General features: G+C 35.5%; 1 protein-coding gene across 1 annotated transcript in view; it reads left to right on the top strand.

The window, feature by feature from the left end:
- The first annotated feature begins 656 nt into the window (after window positions 1-656).
- Window positions 657-19,720, top strand: part of LOC110463168 (transmembrane protein 198-like) — a 53,775-nt gene continuing 34,711 nt past the window's right edge. The window contains exon 1 of the mRNA XM_021517545.1: window positions 657-857. The gene's annotated coding sequence lies outside the window, so the exon portion shown is untranslated. The remainder of the gene's footprint in view (window positions 858-19,720) is intronic.

The raw sequence follows: 19,720 nt of genomic DNA, 5'->3' as shown, positions 1-19,720 counted from the left end.
AATGTTCACAATTAATTTTTAATACCTTAAGATTAAGAATTGCGGATGATAACATTTTGAATTACCATTGAAATTTTTTAAAGTGTTTTTAAACATCCTCATTCTTTCATGAAAATAAAATGCTCAGCTTTAGATTCTTTATCATATTTAGCTGTTTAATACCAATAAGATAATGCTAAGTGGGTTTGTCATCTTTACCAGAATTAATTTTGACCATCAAGGTTTGAGAACATTCACACGTTCTGTATTCCAACATGCACATCATTTCCTCCTCATTGCTTTTTCTCAATCAAAGTTAAAATCTTGTTAACTTGAGACATATAAGTTTTAAAACTTGTACACTTTTCAGAATTGTATTTAATGTACAGTTTTCCTATACTGTAGGTAGGTAGGCTAGTGACTTTGTGGAACATTTTTGTCTTGAGGGTTTTTTGTTCACAAAACAGTTGTCAATCAAGGTAAGTTGACAGTGACATATTTACGAGCAACCAGACCTGCCTCTAACAGATAACGGCTACCTGTAACGTTACCTGTACAAATCAATGATTTACCGTAGGTGTATAAGCTAGTTACCTGACAGAGAAGCTTATGGACGACCCTGACAACACTTGAAAGAGATCTATATCACTCAAAAGCTTGTACTAGGGGGCCTTAGCTGTGTCGCTGTACCCATTCACATACACATATGCTTGTGAGTGGGTTTGTTGTCACTAGTACAGTGAAGGCTAGGAGAGACAGGGGGTCTCGCTGTGGGGCGATTGTTCTAGTCGTAGGTACACCTAACGGATTATAGCTGCGTGTTGATGTGTTAGTCTATTGGGAATTACTATTACTTGGATTTATTTATACAGATCAAGGTAAGTTTCAATTATTTATAAATACTGCTGATGGACTGACTCATTTAAAGAAAAAAAAACTTAAATTAAATTTTACAACTTTAGGGAAATCAATGAAAATGAGAGAATCGGATAAATCATAAAGGGATATTGTACACTTAATATATTCCACTTTCAAATGATTTCTCAGTTATGACTATAAAATGTGTTATCCAGTATACTAATTACCTGGGTACATATATAGTGGTTTGTGTGTGATGTACCCATATAACATCTGACCATTGACATCAACTATATGATAAACACATATAGAATGTAATCCTGCCAGTAGAAACCTGTAGCTATAGTTAACTGACATATAATCATTTTATAAAAATTATGTGGGTTGTTGCCAGAATAAACAAAAATAAATATATAAACTTAGGTGTCAGTATTTAAAATAATGATTTAGGTGTATCCAGCATTGATACAATGATCGTACTGCCTCTCTTTGATAAGCTCGGGGCTCACTGCGTTAAAACCTGCGTCAGTGAGCCACAGACATTCAATGTATATTATACAGAATCGTGAAAAGGAGTGTGCTTGGTGCTAATAAGTTATGTCTTGACTTTAATTATGACATCACCAGGGAAGCTTTTAATTTGTTTAGAATCCAAATTTTATACTCTGTCATATTTAGAAATGCTTGATCTGTAACCATCAGTATCCAGTAAAGCGTGAGATCTATCATTATATAATGGTGCTGATGGTTAAACACGTCGCTATCCTGAAGTATACATTTTTCGGTATGCCGACAATTGTTGAGCGTGTGTACGTTACAGTTTGGGTTATCTTGGTGTATAATTTGCTGTGATTATTTGGTTAGATAACAGAAGATTTATGTGTTGGTGTTAATGGGTATAGGATCACTGTACTACTGTGTGCACCGCCAGACTTCCAGGATGGAACATTTCAGGCCAGCGTAAGGCCATATACTGGAGGGAGCACTTCAATGTCTGGCTATTAAACACATGGCAGTAAACCCTAGCAGATGAGAGGTTTACTCCGGCTGTAGTATATACAGATATATATGTCAAGGAACCCGGCTATGACCATAGGGGCCATTATATAGAGAAATATATAGCAAAGCTACAAATAATCCAAATAAATATTCCCAATGTGTGACCAGTACAGGCCGATCAATGGGTATGAGAGTATTTGAAGAGCGTGTTCCTGTGTCAAAATGGGAGATGGATGCATACTTGCCAACTCTCCCTATTTTGGAAGCAGATCTGACTCCCGATTTTGGGCCCTAAAATTGAGTATTTTCAACCAGTGAATTTGCTAAATTATTTATATTTTCAAAGATCTGATGATTTCATCTGAATCAACAACTCAAAAGTGATACTTTTCCTCTAAGGTGTATAAAGACACATTCAATTAAATTTTCAATTTAGAGCATATGTAAACTATCAAAAAGTTGGCAAGTATGAAGATCATGGCCATTTTGAAGCTCAAAACCAGTATACATTGGTAGCTTCCCTGTCCATATCTCGAAACATCCCGTGTTTATTCTGTAGGTATGGAAATAAAGAGCCCTTTTGCAAATTTAATAATGCCAAGGTGTTCTCGTGTCAAAGGGGGAGAAACGGGAGATGGCTGTTTCGAAGCTTGAAACCAGGAGTTTCCCTGTCAGTATTAGGTGACATCACATGTATTCTGTAAGCATGGCAGCTAGGGGTACTGACTGAGGACTAGAGGGTAAAATGATAGGTCCTATCTTTTTGTAATTGACGAATTTCATCTCCTTGTGTGGTAGTTATCAAAATCCTGGGGAATAGGAGGAGTCTTACAGATTAGCTTATAATTAAAAGAAAGTATTGGAAACTAAAACTATTTCTGTGTAAGGTAATGCTGGGGAATGAGATTAATATTGAGGAAGCTCCATGCTACATAAGAAACATCTTTTACTGCTGTTGTAGAGGAAACTTGTATTACTGATAGGGAGATTTGTCAATAATTCAAATATACATCTATTGTTATGTAATACTTACATGTGTATGGATAAATGTCATTTATAATTAAGACGTACCTTAATGTGGTTTGTATTTCACAAGTCTCAGACTATTAGGCTACCCTAACTGTCTAGCCCTGCCTGGTATGAACATTTTAATTATTTGTGGAATTTAACACACGTTACAGCAGTGAATATTAGTACAGCAGTGAATAGTAACAGTTTCACAGACGTCTCTTCTATCTGATAATGAGGCAGAGTAGCATTGTCCGAGTGGGATCCCTGTTATTGTACTTAGGGGTTATATTCTCCTGTCCGAGTGGGATCCCTTTTATTGTACTTTGGGGTTATCTTGTCATTCGTGTCTGATATTTTTAAGGTAAATTAAGTTTACTCCATGAATTCAACACAATAGTGAAAATTCCGGACAAGTAACACTGCAGATTTAACAATTTTAAACTGTTTATTTAACATTGCGAAAGTTTGTTTATAGGTTCCTATTAGCAGGAAAATATTAAAGGCCACACAAAGCACTATACTGTGTACAGAAGTCGCTATAAATGGTAGGATGACAGTCTTAATCATGTTAAGGCCGTCTCTGACAAAGAGGCAATGATATACCGGTACAACCATTTAAACCATTTAAACACCTCTAAGTGATCTTCTGATCCTGTATTTCACCTTCATGATCAATACTTACAACAATCGGCTATCGACATGGATATATATATAATGGACTGTTCGGACTTAGTGGTTACAACTATGTAATAGGATGTCATTATGTATTGCTCATACCAACCTTTGACAACTACGACCTAGTCGTCTATAATTGGAAGGAGATTTACTGTCTTGTATCAACTTACACTGTATTTAACCTGTAATAATAAACGAGTCAGGAATTAGTCAGAAGTTATGTGAGATATTGGTTGGGGGTGGGGGTGATTGGATGCTGGAAATGTTTACCTGTTATATAAGAGTATTAGAGCTACGATATGATAAGATGGTTAGAAAAGAGACATATATAGGGGGTGAGCTTAGAACAAGCATGGACTTATATATCACTGCCTGGTTTGGTTTGGGGTGGGATTGATTGGATGCTTGACATTTTTACCTGTCATATCGTCATATTAGAGCTTTGATATGTTAAGATGGATATGATGGTAGAAAAGAGCCGTTTATCGGGGGGGGGACATTTGAACTCTTCTAGTTCAAAGGTCAAAATAGTTCATTTTGAAATTTCAGGGATGAATGAGTTAATACCATTCACGGGTTTATCACTGGTAAAGAGGTAGGACTGAAGACATATAGCGTAGGTATGGTGTAGGTAGTTGATCAACAGTCAATCCTGTTTCCTTCCTGTCTGAGCTGTCAGTGCACACACATAGTAACGGTGACATCAGCAGCCTGTTGACATAGGGCAGCCTGGTTTATATCACAGGTAAATATTGATTTGTTCGTTAAGGGTAGGAAATTACAGGTATACAGTATACATCAAAATATAAAAGCTCAGAAAAAATACAAGTACATGTAGTAATACATCAAAACATAAAAGCACAGTGCATTTCTACAATATAGACCAAGGTACAAAGCTAGACGAGTACTGTTGATCGCCGACTCTGAAACTGTATAGAAGACTCTAAAAACATCTAGAAAGTCTTGTGTCGTGTCTGTAAATTCTACGTCACGAATAGAGGGGCTCATTTAATTATATATCAAGCATGTCTAGAGTGTAATATTGTAAGGTGTAAATTAACTAAGTGAAGATCACGAAAATAATTATACTACTCCATGTTTTATTTTATCGCATTAGTTCCATACGGTAACCATTGGAGTGACCACATCCTATGATAATGTAAACAAAGTTTAATTAACTACTAGGGACTTGTTTTTAGGTTACCTGACCATATAGGTCATGGTAACCTATTGTGATAGTCTTTTGTCCGTCGTCGTGCGTTAACTTTTCCTTGTGAACACGATAACTTCAGTAAATGTTAACCGAGTTTGATGACACTTTGTATGCAGCCATATATCAATAAGATCTCGGACGAGTTCGAAAATGGGAATTATTTAACTGTAACTTACAGAGTTATTGCCCTTTGTATTAATATTATTATTGGACCTTGTGAACAAGAAAACTTCAGTAAATATTAATCGAGTTTGATGAAACTTTGTATGAAGCCATTTATCAAAAAGATATCAGACGAGTTCGAAAATGGGAATTATTCGACAGAAACTTACAGAGTTATTGCCCTTTGTAATAATATTATTATTGGACCTTGTGTTCACGATAACTTGAGTAAATATCAACCAAGTTTGATGAAACTCTGTATGTAGCCTTATATCAGTAAGATCTCAGATGAGTTCGAAACTGGGAATTATTTGACAGTAACCTGCAGAGTTATTGCCCTTTGTCATTATATTATTATTTGTCCCTGTGATGTTGATTGACATTACACAAGAATAGATGTAAATTCATGTGGTACATTCATGACGCATTTTTGCTACTAAAAAGGTGCTATTAAAATTTTGTGCCTTATTTAACAAATCATTGATTTATGCTTTTACTTGTTTCTTTTAACCAAGAACAGAAGACATACAGTCACCAAGTTTGTTCAAAACAGACCCCTTGGGTCAAAATTTGAGTCCCACCCATTTATTTCAGTTATCGTGTTCACAGGGTCCAACAATAATAGAATTACCAAGGGGAATAACTATGTAAGTTATGGTCAAATTGGTCTGGTATTCAAACTCATCCAAGATCTCATTGATGCAAAGCTGCATACAAAGTTTCATCAAAATCGGTTCATAAGTTATTGTGTTCACAAGGAAAAATGAATAGACGATGCGGCAAGGTCACTCGGACCGACGAAAAGTATGAATTGGCCCCTGGATGACAGACCTAATTTGAATCGGATGTCAGGTGACCGTTAAAGCCCATGGGCCTCTTGTTTATGCTTTGGAAACCATAACGCTATATTTCATCAATATGTATAAAATATTAATATAAGCTTTATATTCATTTTAAAACAATTATGACAAGTTTTTACAACTTATACTTATCATTCTTGTTGGCCTGGATGTTAGCGAGCAGGGGGTCATAGTGAGGAAACTGAAGTACCTGGAGAAACTAACGTGGTCTGGCAGGTGCCCCTTTACCTTAATTCTCACATCCGATCGGGGAATCAATTCCCGGCCGCCTTGGTGAAAGGCAAGTGTACTAATCAACTACCCTAGAAAAATATTACTTAAGTATAATTGCCTTACATTATAATTAATATGGACATACATGTAGGTATGTATACAGTACACACATCATTTAAGAACTGATAATGCTCCTAAAAACACCCCTTAATATGAAAATTAAAGTTTTAAGTTATAAAAAGTTTGTATTCAAAACAAAGATTTTTTTTCCCAACCAATTCTGATATAGGAGGTTCGATCTTTAAAGTACTGGATATGAATCAGTACTAATCAGCACAGATAAAATGACTTCCTGCTGTGAACTATAACTGTATATAGGTGGCTCTCCTTTATATCTGTTGACTCAGCATTGGGTAAATATTTTCACCCCTACAGGCAGACTTGAGATGTACATTCATATAGTCAGGAATTCGGTGAGAGTTCCATGAGTAATTATATACACAAGTCAGTATGTAGGCATATTGGATTCTGGGGACTGGAAATTAGTAAAAGTAAGAAGGAAATGATTAGGGTTGAAGGAACATTACACTAGGACTTCTTGTTCAAGCATTTGTTTCCTAGTCGGTATATTAACATTATGACAGGTGTAGAGTTTATAAGTCAAATCACATGACTTTTATTTATGGTTTGTTTAACTTCACTACATATATTACAAACTTTTAAAGTATCATAGTCTGAATATACTGTATTTAATGATTTTAGGGGAAATCACTTAGCAGTGAATTAAAGTGTCTTGATTAATTTAAAGAAAGTTTTACTTAATTTTGTCAGGGATAAGATATACTGTGGACCGTAAAACTTTTATCAGGGATAAGATGTTCATTTCGCCCAGTGTTATTTTCGCCCAGTGTTAATTTCGCCCAGTGTTAATTTCGCCCAGTGTTAATTTCACCCAGTGTTAAGTTCGCCCAGTGTTATTTTCGCCCAGTGTTAATTACGCCCAGTGTTAATTACGCCCAGTGTTAATTTTGCCCAGTGTTAATTCCGCCCAGTGTTAATTTCAAGTTAAATTGATATGTGTGTTATGTTGTTTACTTGTCTTTGCTATAATGATAAAATTTGCGCTTATCATTGAGGGCAAAAAAAAAAAATCAACAAAAAATTCCCAAATTAAGTTTCTCCACTGCTACACTCCTAGTTTTAGTACATTGTATATCCACTTCCATGTAAATTTAACCATAATGCGAGTCATTCTGAATTCTGCATCAACATGCCAGTAAAATAAAAAAAAATATCTTGCATATTTGACGTGTAGAGTAGCAACAAAGTCTGTCATGCACTCCTGTGGATTGTTGACCATTGTATAATACCCCATATTGTCTGTTGTTCTTCATCTCAGCCTCTTTTGTGTGACTGCATGTTATCTCGGGTCTACCCTGCTTGTACGTGTTTTCTCTCTGGGGTCCAGGAAATGGCGGTCTCTGTAAATGCTAACCATACTGTTTACAAGATGACATGTCATTCAAAACTTGTAAAAACTGTCATAGATGTTGATTTAAACGATGAAAATTTCTGGGTTTATTTCTAAATTGCAAACAAATTTGAATTGGATTTCCGCGACAGATTTTTAACAAATTTCAAATTATACTTAATATTCTGACAATGTAAATTGAGCAGGCATATTAGCTAAGTTGTGGCTCTTACACTGTCCAAGCTTACCCAGCCTTCATCAAATAGCCTGGGGCCTGTAAAACAAATATAACGAAGACATGTAAACATAGAGAATTAGGTGTTGACAGTGTTTGCTGATTGTGCAGATGGCAAAAAGATCATCAGAGTGACAAGGAGATGACTAATTGCAAATTGAGAGGAAGCAGATGATTGATAACAAGGTGTCACATTTGTAATGACAATAAACAATATAACAGGATCTGTTTATGTGTAACTGATAGTGTGAGGCCAGGGTCAGGGGGAAGTAACTCTTATCACAATGTGAAACTATATAGGGTCAGGGGGTATTATGAGTTGCTGTTTATTTCCGTGTGAAACCTGGGTCAGAACAATTCAGTTACTCTAATTACAGTCTGTGACTATATTGGGCAAGTATTACTTTAATAACAGTGTGAGACCCTGGTTAGGTGGCAAGTAACTCTAATTACAGTGTGAGCCCATGGTCAGGGGCAAGTAACTCTAATTACAGTGTGAGACCCTGTTCAGGAGCAAGTAATTCTAATTACAGTGTGAGACTATGGTTAGGGGGAAGTATCTCTTATAACAGTGTAAGACCAGGCCCAGGGGCAAGTAATTCTACAGTATGAGACCAGGCCCAGGGGAATGGTTAGGGGGAAGTAACTCTAATAACAGTGCAAGACAAGGCCCAGGGGCAAGTAATTCTAATTACAGTATGAGACCAGGCCCAGGGGAAAGTAACTCTAATTACAGTATGACACAATAGTCTGGGGAAAGTAACTCTAATTACAAAGTGAGACCAGGTTCAGAGGCAAGTATCTCTTGTTACAGTGTGTGACCTGAGGGTCAGGGGAAGTAACTCTAATATTGGTATTAAACCAGTGTCAGGGAGAGGTAACTCTAATTACAGTGTGAGACCAGGGTCAGGCCATGGTCAGGTAACTCTAATTACAATGTTACAAAGGGGACACAAACTGATTATACTTTATGATAAGATTATGTATGGAAAATCTTGCAATTATGATAAGTGAACTACATGTATAAACAAGGAAAGATATTATGTCACTGACATTGAGGTTTATTGGGAAATGGCGATTAATTAAAAATGATACCTGTAGTAAACACTGACAGGTAGCATGGACAGACATATCCTCAGAACGGCCACTGCCACCAATAAAGTGGACTGACCAACGATACAACCCCGAAATGGCCACTGCCATCAATAAAGCCTGTCACTGATGTATTAGGTGTATAACTACCAGCGATACACAGAACTAGCCTATAGATAAACACAGGAAAACTAGCTGTCTCAACTAACCTTTCATACCAAAACTGTCTTAACTACTGATCTTTCTAAACAATGTAAAAGTATATTGTGTATTATGTAAATGTAAACATGTATCCATGTTTATATGTAAACCCTGAAAGTTGTCTAAACTAATTAAATACACAAACCTGAAAAACCAGAAACACCTCTCTAAACCAGCCGATGTAGTAAATGTCAATGGGTCAGATTCTCCTGGTCAGTCCAGTGGATCCCCTGGAGCCAGGCTAGCTGGTAACAGTCCAAGGAAAATAGCTTGGAACCAACAATGAGCCCTTTGATGACCTTGGAATTTTATTTCAATACAAAAAAAATGTCGGTGCTACGATAGATATTTGCAAGTGATTCTTATAAAAAAGTCTTTCCTAATGACAAAACATGTGCATAAATAAAGTAAGTATTACAAATGTCCGTCATTAAATGAACTTAGCTGTTAATAGGATGTTAAAACACTATAAATTCAGAATACTTTTTGGAATCACAGCTTATTTTCAGGATCAAGGTGAAATATTTGTACTGAAGATGTGATATTGAGTTCATATAATACCTTCTGAGTAGTTTGAAAAAAAAAGGAAATAATCTATGACAGTATAATGTATGATTTGACAGTATAATTTATGATTTGACAGTATAATGTATAATTTTACAGTATTATGTATAATTTGACAGTATAATGTATGATTTGACAGTATAATGTATAATTTGACAGTATAATGTATGATTTGACAATATAATGTATAATTTGACAGTATAATGTATAATTTGACAGTATAATGTATGATTTGACAGTATAATGTATAATTTGACAGTATAATGTATGATTTGACAGTATAATGTATAATTTGACAGTATAATGTATAATTTGACAGTATAATGTATAATTTGACAGTATAATGTATAATTTGACAGTATAATGTATAATTTGACAGTATAATGTATAATTTGACAGTATAATGTATAATTTGACAGTATAATGTATAATTTGACAGCAGTAATTGTATGATATTGATATTCCAAAGCTCTCAAAAACAATTTAATAGCAATCCTGTGTAAAATTATTAATTAATTTATAATTGAAATATTTTACCACCTCACTTATTTTTTAATTTTATTAATATTTTGTAATATAGATAAGGCAAAACAATTTCTTGTGTTTGTTTGTTCATGTTTCAACATTTGAATTATAGAATGTCTACATGGTTTAAAACCTTGTTATCTAATAAATAATCCATTGTTGATATCACTGTGTCGTTATAGATGATTGTGAAAATTTGATGTAAATCTGTATAAATTAGATAGTTGTCCATATTGATCATTGATTCAATCATTATATTTATAAATACTAGCTAGGGGCTACATGTACCTGTGTCGTTACTGCAATCAACTCCAGGTGGACAATGTTATAGAGCACAGGTAACTCACCACTGGTCATTTATCTCACCTAGGCCTGTACGCAGGAGTTCACGAGTAATTTCTAAATCAACAGTCCTTTAGGTAAATATTGCAATAACTGTTAATTAATTTCAATTCAATATTTTCTTGTATAATCATGCTAACGCTTGCTTGCATTAGGTTTTTGGAATAATTGTTTTGAAAATACACTAATCTTCACAAGTAAATAAATGAATGTTTGTGTCTTAACTTGTTTACTGTCTAAACTGATATCTGAAAAGCCTACCTCCACTTGTTGTGTGGATTGTCCTTCATTATCAGGTTGGTTTATTTTAGAATTAAACTTCTTTCCTGAAGTACTAGACTTATATATATATATGGATTATATCCATTACTTAAGCATCTTGCATTTTCCATCTGTGTTCTTTCAATTTTCAAGTCAAATTCCATCCAAGTTTCAAAATATATAAAGCTCAAATTTAATAGAAAATCACCTGTACACATGTGGAAATTTTAACCATCAATAATTATGTTAATAGACTAGCTATTAAAACTTGTCATAAAAATGATATAAGCCTTGTGTCTTTAGAATAGAATTTACTTAATAAAATCATAATAATCTCTAAAACATGATATTATTTCAGAAGAAAGTTAATTTCATTACATTTCCAGAGCCAGGATATCAGTCAATCTGAAATGCCTCAATGATGATACTGTACTATATAGATATTGTGTTATGATCAATGATCACAGTGTGAAAATACAAGAAATTTCCAAATTTTGACAGATGTGTGTTTCTGTTGAAATCTGCCAGTCAAAGGTCAAATTAAACTTGGGGAGATCATTGATTGATTTTCACACCTGCCTGCCACAGACCCACAGGTAAAATAGAAAGTGACAGATGAACTAACATTGTTTTAGTTCTAGACACCTCAAAGTAAGCCACACCAATTCTGTCTGTATTGACTCAGCACTAAGTAAACTGTGGATAATTATTCCAGTTTACACAACATAGGGTCAGTATTACTTCATAACACACACCCAGGTCCTCAGTGGGCTGACACCGTAAACACACACCCAGTCCTCACTGGGCTGACACCGTAAACACACACCCAGGTCCTCAGTGGGCCGAGACCGTAAACACACACCCAGGTCCTCAGTGGGCTGAGACCATAAACACACACCCAGGTCCTCAGTGGGCTGATACCGTAAACACACACCCAGGTCCTCAGTGGACCGAGACCGTAAACACACACCCAGGTCCTCAGTGGGCTGAGACCGTAAACAAACACCCAGGTCCTCAGTGGGCTGATACCGTAAACACACACCCAGGTCCTCAGTGGGCTGAGACCGTAAACACACACCCAGGTCCTCAGTGGGCTGATACCGTAAACACACACCCAGGTCCTCAGTGGGCCGAGACCGTAAACACACACCCAGGTCCTCAGTGGGCTGAGACCGTAAACACACACCCAGGTCCTCAGTGGGCTGATACGGTAAGTGGTCTCAACTCCTGTCAACTGAATATTCATAGAAATAACTAAACAACACCTTGAACCAAATCATTCACATTTATTTCAGGTCTGTTTTCATTTGATCATTTTTTACAATCTGAGTCATCATTATTACGAATTACTAAAGCCTTTTCAGCTATTTTAACCACAGTTATTCTAGTTCTAACCACAGTTACGTAATAGCCTGTTTTATCATAACTCTGTTATACATGTTATATAAATCATTGCATTGAATACACTACACAAGCTAGTATACAGACAACCAGTCTCACCATTGTAGGTAATTGTTTGAATGGGATTTAATATAAAGCAAAAATTGTAATGATCGACCTCTAGCGCTTGTCAAGACGAGTGAAAAAGGAAAGATAGACCCAAGTGTTGAAGCGAGGCAATGGCATAGGAGATCAATGTTGGTTACTACAATGTCCCATAAGTAGAGGAACCTGCACTGAAAGTTACTACAGTATATATATATCTATACTGGGTCTGATAGTTACTACAGTATATATATCTATACTGGGTCTGATAGTTACTACAGTATAGAAATCTATACTGGGTCTAATAGTTACTACAGTATATATATCTATACTGGGTCTGATAGTTACTACAGTATATCTATATCTATACTGGGTCTGATGGTTACTACAGTATATATATCTATACTGGGTCTGATAGTTACTACAGTATATATATCTATACTGGGTCTGATAGTTACTACAGTATATATATCTTTACTGGGTTTTCGTATCATGGTGTGATGTATGAAAGTTTAAAATAATATAGCTTGTTTGACAATGAACATTATTAGACTTATAATAATAATAACAGAATTAAGAGGGTATTTATGGGATTGTGACTCAATGGCTTTTACCATACAGCTTGGACATATCCCTTGTTGTGACAAGCTGTGGTCATGCACTGCTGGTCAGTCCCTGACTGGACAAAGGGCTGTAATGGTTACACAATAGGGATCAAATGTGTACTTAGGGATTCATGATTTACAGCCAAATTACACCTCTGGGACCTATTAGGTATTTAAAGGATGTAAGGGACTTATTCCACTTGAACTTTGAACCTTAAGTTGGCAATAGGGTGGTGGATTCCAGACAGAGATAACCAGCTGATCTGACCACTTGACCGTTTGGGAATAAGCTTGGTAGTGTAAATCCAGCCCTGAGGACTGTAGTTGCATATGTTTTCTTCATCTACCTGGTACATTGCTGGACCGTATATACAGGTAAGGTAGTTGGATGATATGGTTACATAGTCCTGAGCTTAGCGGCTGCAGAGACCTATATGGGTGTTTGTGTCGTAGACCTCTTTGTGGACTGATTCTATGCATTTTACCTGCATGGCTATATTGTAGAATGACCTGTATATAGCTGGTTTGGCCATGTAGATCATGCTAAGGTCCAGCAGACCTGGAGCTATCTGACCCTGTTACTGTAGCCAATTCAAAAAAATACTTTGAGCAAAATTTAAAATAAATGTTAAGCTGTTAGTGTGTGGACTGTTTTACCTTCAATTTTTTGTCATTATGTGTTTCTCCAGAATATTGACATAAAGATACACCTCCATTTTAACAGATAGACCTCGTGTTTATAAATAGATATAGAGTATTGATTTCTCAATGTTGCTGTACTGGAATAGCTTAGATGCTGTTGATGTGGTCATCTTAGTATATATTTGTATAGAGTATAATGGTACAGCTGCTCTGAACCCCTGGACAAAGGTGATATATATATATATACTATAACACACTGGTGTGTACTGCGTGTAGGTAGTGGTCATCTGTGAACTAGCTAAGACAGCTTGACCTGTCAGCCAAAGGTGTGATGCTGCATAAGTTCTATATATGGAAACTTAGCTGATGTTGTTTACAGGTAATTTCAGGTAGGCAGATAAACATTTACCATGGTAACTGTGGACTGATGATACAGCTGCTGGGGCTAGCTATCATAGTCTGAGGATATAATCGGATCAGGCTTATATATATGTGTGTAACAATGATGGATATAAGGTTATAATCAATCAGTATAGGTATACAATACATCTATATAAGGTAGCTAGGTTGTAGTAAACGCATTTATCTGTACATTTGCCATATGATTGTCCCTGTAACTCGGATGTACTTATATATATATATATATATACAGGTGGAACTCGGATGTACTTATATATATATACAGGTGGAACTCAGATGTACTTATATATATATATACAGCTGTAACTCGGATGTACTTATATATATATACAGGTGTAACTCGGATGTACTTATATATATATACCCGACTTGTGATAATGATATATTTGTTTATGACCTGTGATTCAGGTACGATAACCTGATGCAGGTTTAAAACTGATATATAATTCAGATAACATGTGCTGATTTACATGCTCATGACAGGCGATAAGTCTCCTGAATATAGCTATAATGAAATACATAAGGACACCAGAGAAAATACTGGAAACTTTCAAATAAGCAAGTTTGGTTTAATTGAATTCTATCAGAAAAAGCACAATTTTCAGAATATACAATAGGATTGTAGAAATACTCATTCAGTTCCTTACTAATAAGTCTCTTTGTATGATAATTTCGATAGCCAGTATCTCAGTTATGGTACTATGGCTACACAAAACAATGGTCCAGCAGGGAGGATGTGTATTGGTACAGTGACCTAGTTATCAGCCACCAACCTGTCAATCACCACAGCTTGATATTGATTAGAGCCACAGGGGGGCGGAGTGGACACCCCTGTTACGGATTAGTTCTGGTTGGGGCAGTGACCTCCAGAGCTGGACATGGGTCAGCTGTGTACAGTTCTGGGTCTGCTGTGTACAGTTCTGGGTCAGCTGTGTACAGTTCTGGCTGACTGTTAATTTTGTGATTGACTTACACTTTGGATGTGAAGATTTATTATGTAAATGTTATGTCAAATCCCCCTGATGGTCAGAAGTTCAAGTTAATCCATCCCCCCTACATTTTTAGATTGGACTTGCCCAGTCTTTTATATGGTAAGGTTCAAATGTGACTTTAGGGGTGAATGGATTAACTCCTCTCTCTTCAGTTACAGTTGAGACACTGGCAAACATTTTTACAACTTTCGGCAAAATTTAGCTTGAAGGAAATTTGAGTAAGTTTGAGAACATCAGAGATTGGCAATTCAGGAAGATCGCTGCAAATAAGCTGATGGTCATAATCACTATAGACTTGCTGTATTTTCATTGACAAATAGTGTTCAGATCCATGCATATATATGTCTTAAGATTTAATTATGGACCACAATTAACATGAAAATAATGTGTGTGGTGTTTGGTACATCACAATACAATGTATAATGAGATTTGTTGAGATAATTTCATCTGTAGGTACAGGTGCCAATATGTTAACAAACAATTACCACATTTCTGTGTGGAAGTTAATTACTGGAAACCAGTACCTGACTGTTTGATGGTTTACTGACAGTATTTTATACTTTTATTTCCTCAGTCATAAAACTTCACTGTGCATAACACTGATTGTGTTTTAGAAAATAATAAACTAATTAACTTAATTATGACTTATTGAAAAAAAAATATAGGATGATCATTCACATATGTATGGGAGTTATACATTTTTGTTGCAGAATTTTAATTCTTATCCATTTTGCAAAAAAATGATCTGGATATGTAAGAAAAGGAGTTTTGACAGTCTGTGTATATGAACGAAAAAAATGTACTTTTATAGATTGGCATGTTAAAGTGGGAGGTCAGCATTATTGAAGTCAATGACCAGTATATAAATGTCAAAAATGTGATACAGGTGGTATATAAACAGGCAGATGACCAGTGGCCGTGATAAATGACCAGTAGAGGCTATACATAGTGTGAGCTGACCAGGGGATAGAGCTATTAGTCAAGAGATCAGCGTGTTTTATGGGGGAGATGTCTCCTACTATGTTACTGGACATTCTTTGTTGACGAGACGAGACTGTCCCAAAGGTAAGGGACAATTGTATGTATACCTCACACAAATGGTTGGCTTTCTGTAATGTTTATTGTTCCGTTGTATCCAGACTTACACCTCTGTTGTAGTGCCCATGCACTACCAAAAATTATGTCTATACTCTGTATATATAATTATATGCATTTATTTCATGAAAGAGTGATAAAAATGAAAGTTTTAGTAGCAACAAACTCTACAGCAGTGTTCTGAGTGTATGCAACGGGCAGCCTGCAGTTCAATTAACATTCAATTCCTCTGGACATCCAATCAACGGGCAGCCTGCAGTTCAATTAACATTCAAATCCTCTGGACATCCAATCGTTATACTGTCACTCTTTAATCAAAGAAGGTTATCTCATTCACCCCTGAAAACACATTTGAATTCATCCAGTTCAAAGGTGGAATGGTTCATTATGAAATTTCAAGGGTGAATGACTTAATATATAAGTCCAGTCAGCAGTCGACCAATAGTTGCATCCAAGACACATTAAGGACAGAAACTCCATATACAAACAGTGAAATAGAAATTCTTCAATGTTTTGTCAAAGTGGGACAGGAATCCTCATTTTCCAAGCGGACAGCCTTTGATCAACATTCATTCATTAAAATGTTTTATTCAATCCTGGATAAATATATATAATCTATATCAGTACTTTAAGGCTGCATCTGTATCAATAAAAACTATTATCAAGTGAAAAGAAATTGGTATAAAAATGTTGTTGCTAAATATATTACTTAGTATACAACTTGCTTTTCTCTGTAACGAATGCATGATTGTTTCCATGTGATCATGAACATTTTTATGTTATACATGATGTCATAATTCAACCAGATGTGATGTAAGCAATCAGCTCCATGAGCTGGAAACTAATGTTGAAGCCTATTATACAGTGTAGAAGGTTCGGGTATATAATGATATTGTTGTTTGTGACACAGAAAGGTCTGCAGTGTTGTTCTGACACATCAGCTCTCCTTATCAACAGTGTCTAATGAAAAATAGGTTGAAAGTTTTTTTGATGCATCCTATATATGTATAATGCAGAAGCCTAATTACATCATGCTCTGCACATCAAAGAGATGATTGGTTAACTTTCCAGCCCAGCATACAAAACTTTTAACATTCCACCCATCAAAGATCCAGACATTTTATATGTATTCCTGGACATAACATGAGATCAGCTAAAATACTAACAAAGGCTTTTGTTGATCTGCAAAGTATATTATCTGTCATATTAATTTTAGCTGTCTCCGTAATATCTGCCATGCAATGGTTTAAATGAAAAAGCAAAACAAAAATTTAAAAACAAAACTGAGTAATTATAGCTTGGAAATCACACGAACATCCAACATCAAATTAATATCAGAAAAAGACAAAGTGTTCTTGTTAATGATGAATTATTCATCAGTGTTTAGATCTCTATCATTTATAGACAGACAAACCAATCAACTAAAACCACTGCTGACAAATATAACACAGACAGCTTCATTAGAACGAGGGGTCGGCTGGTGCAGACAACTTCAAATTGTCATTGCTTTTGCTACACATTGAAGTGATGTCATTCCAGTCATGTGATTCATGAAAATAAAAAATGTATACCATGGTAACAGCTTGATGAATGGGACTGCCATTGATTTCAGTGTTATGAATCACATGTCCATATGTACACCCTGAGTAGAACAGTTGCTGGTCTGCGTATGTTATCTATATTTTCTGGTCTGTTTTTTTTCCTTTAAAAAAGGGATTATGAAGTCTTTTGGCAGCACTAGAATGTGCTACAGAAAGTCTAGGACTTTCTAATTTATTGTACATTACTTCACAAAGTGTTGATTAAAGGCGGTTCTTCCCAGGACGGAGTGTCGGAGTGTCAGACACGAGATTCTGGCATTTTCTCTGGGCAACACCGACATGTTATTGACCTCATAACTGCTGTGTTACGCAATGGATATATACACCCATGAAATAAACTGTTAATACTATACCACATAACCCCGAAATAAACTGTTAATACTATACCACATAACCCCGAAATAAACTGTTAATACTATACCACATAACCCCGAAATAAACTGTTAATACTATACCACATAACCCCGAAATAAACTGTTAATACTATACCACATAACCCCGAAATAAACTGTTAATACTATACCACATAACCCCGAAATAAACTGTTAATACTATACCACATAACCCCGAAATAAACTGTTAATACTATACCACATAACCCCGAAATAAACTGTTAATACTATACCACATAACCCCGAAATAAACTGTTAATACTATACCACATAACCCCGAAATAAACTGTTAATACTATACCACATAACCCCGATTGTGACATTAATGTTTGACATCAGAGTTAAGACAATTTTTAATATACTTGTCTGTGGTATTGGGTAATTGTTTAAACAGCATGTGTGAGAGTGCTTGCTGCATGTGCAATAAAGCCATATATCCCAGACCGATCCATATCTGCCCGGTACATGCCAATTTTGTCCCGGACCAGCCCCTATATGCACCCATACAGTTCATGCAATATTCCGAACCAATTACCCTGTCTGCCCACACATGCCATATCTGCCCAGGCAAATATTACTATTAACTTGTTTTTCCTATAATTAAAGTAGAGTATGAGTAAATATAAAAAAAGGAGAATTGCTGTGTGCTCAGACGAATTACTGCTTACAGTTTTGACGTTGTACTTCAATATTTTCATTGATTAAAACATAATTAAAAGATTATAATTATACATATATGACCATTTGATATCCTACTCATGAATTTATGACCCATATGATCAGCCCTTTGGCCTTCTACACCTAATGGTAGGGGAGTGCCTGGTCGATACGGATAGGAAATGTATTCAAATATAATTATAGAACAACCTCCAAAGACATGACATCAGAGCATTGGGACATTAAACGGTAGACAGAAATTAAAATTGGGATGTTCAAGACTAGACAATTATAGATCTCTTTTATACCAGACTACGAAATTGACCCAAAGTTTTATTTTCTGTTCAGCAAAATCTTGTTAAAATAAAAAGGAATCTAGATTTAGATTGTTAAAAAAATTACATGAAAAGAAAACTGAATTGATATTCTATATTTGTGTAATAATGTCTAATTATGTATATGCATCCATATTCTAATTTAATATACATCAATAATTAGATTTCCTTTCGTATATATACAGCTATTTTTGGGAAAGTATAATTAAATTAATTCATTAAAAAAAAAAAAATGTTTAACAAAAAATTAACCAACACCAAAAAGATTTTTTCAAAATATAAGTAAAAGAATTTGTAAACAGGTTTCAAAATTATTTTCAGTAACCATGAATCAGATTGAAAAAAGAATATCTGTAAACAAACAATATTTTATTGATATAGCTATGTCATAAGAGTAGCATAGGTATGTTGTCAACAACATGCAATATGTGACAGCAAACAGTATTCAGTATGACACCAGAGTTACAGTAGTCATCATAACCATACACACAGTATTCAGTATGACACCAGAGTTACATTTGTCATCATAACCAGACAAACAGTATTCAGTATGACACCAGAGTTACAGTCGTCATCATAACCAGACACACAGTATTCAGTATGCCACCAGAGTTACAGTTGTCATCATAACCATGCAGGCACACAGTATTCAGTATGACACCAGAGTTACAGTGGTCATCATAACCATGCAGACACACAGTATTCAGTGTGACACCAGAGTCACAGTAGTCATCATAACCAGACACACAGTATGCAGTATGACACCAGAACTACAGTTGTCATCATACCCAGCCACACAGTATTCAGTATGACACCAGAGTTACAGTAGTCATCA

Source organism: Mizuhopecten yessoensis, unplaced genomic scaffold, assembly GCF_002113885.1.
Source record: "Mizuhopecten yessoensis strain PY_sf001 unplaced genomic scaffold, ASM211388v2 scaffold10869, whole genome shotgun sequence".
In the NCBI taxonomy this organism is placed as follows: Eukaryota; Metazoa; Mollusca; class Bivalvia; order Pectinida; family Pectinidae; genus Mizuhopecten; species Mizuhopecten yessoensis.
This window is presented reverse-complemented; position numbering and strand designations above follow the sequence as displayed.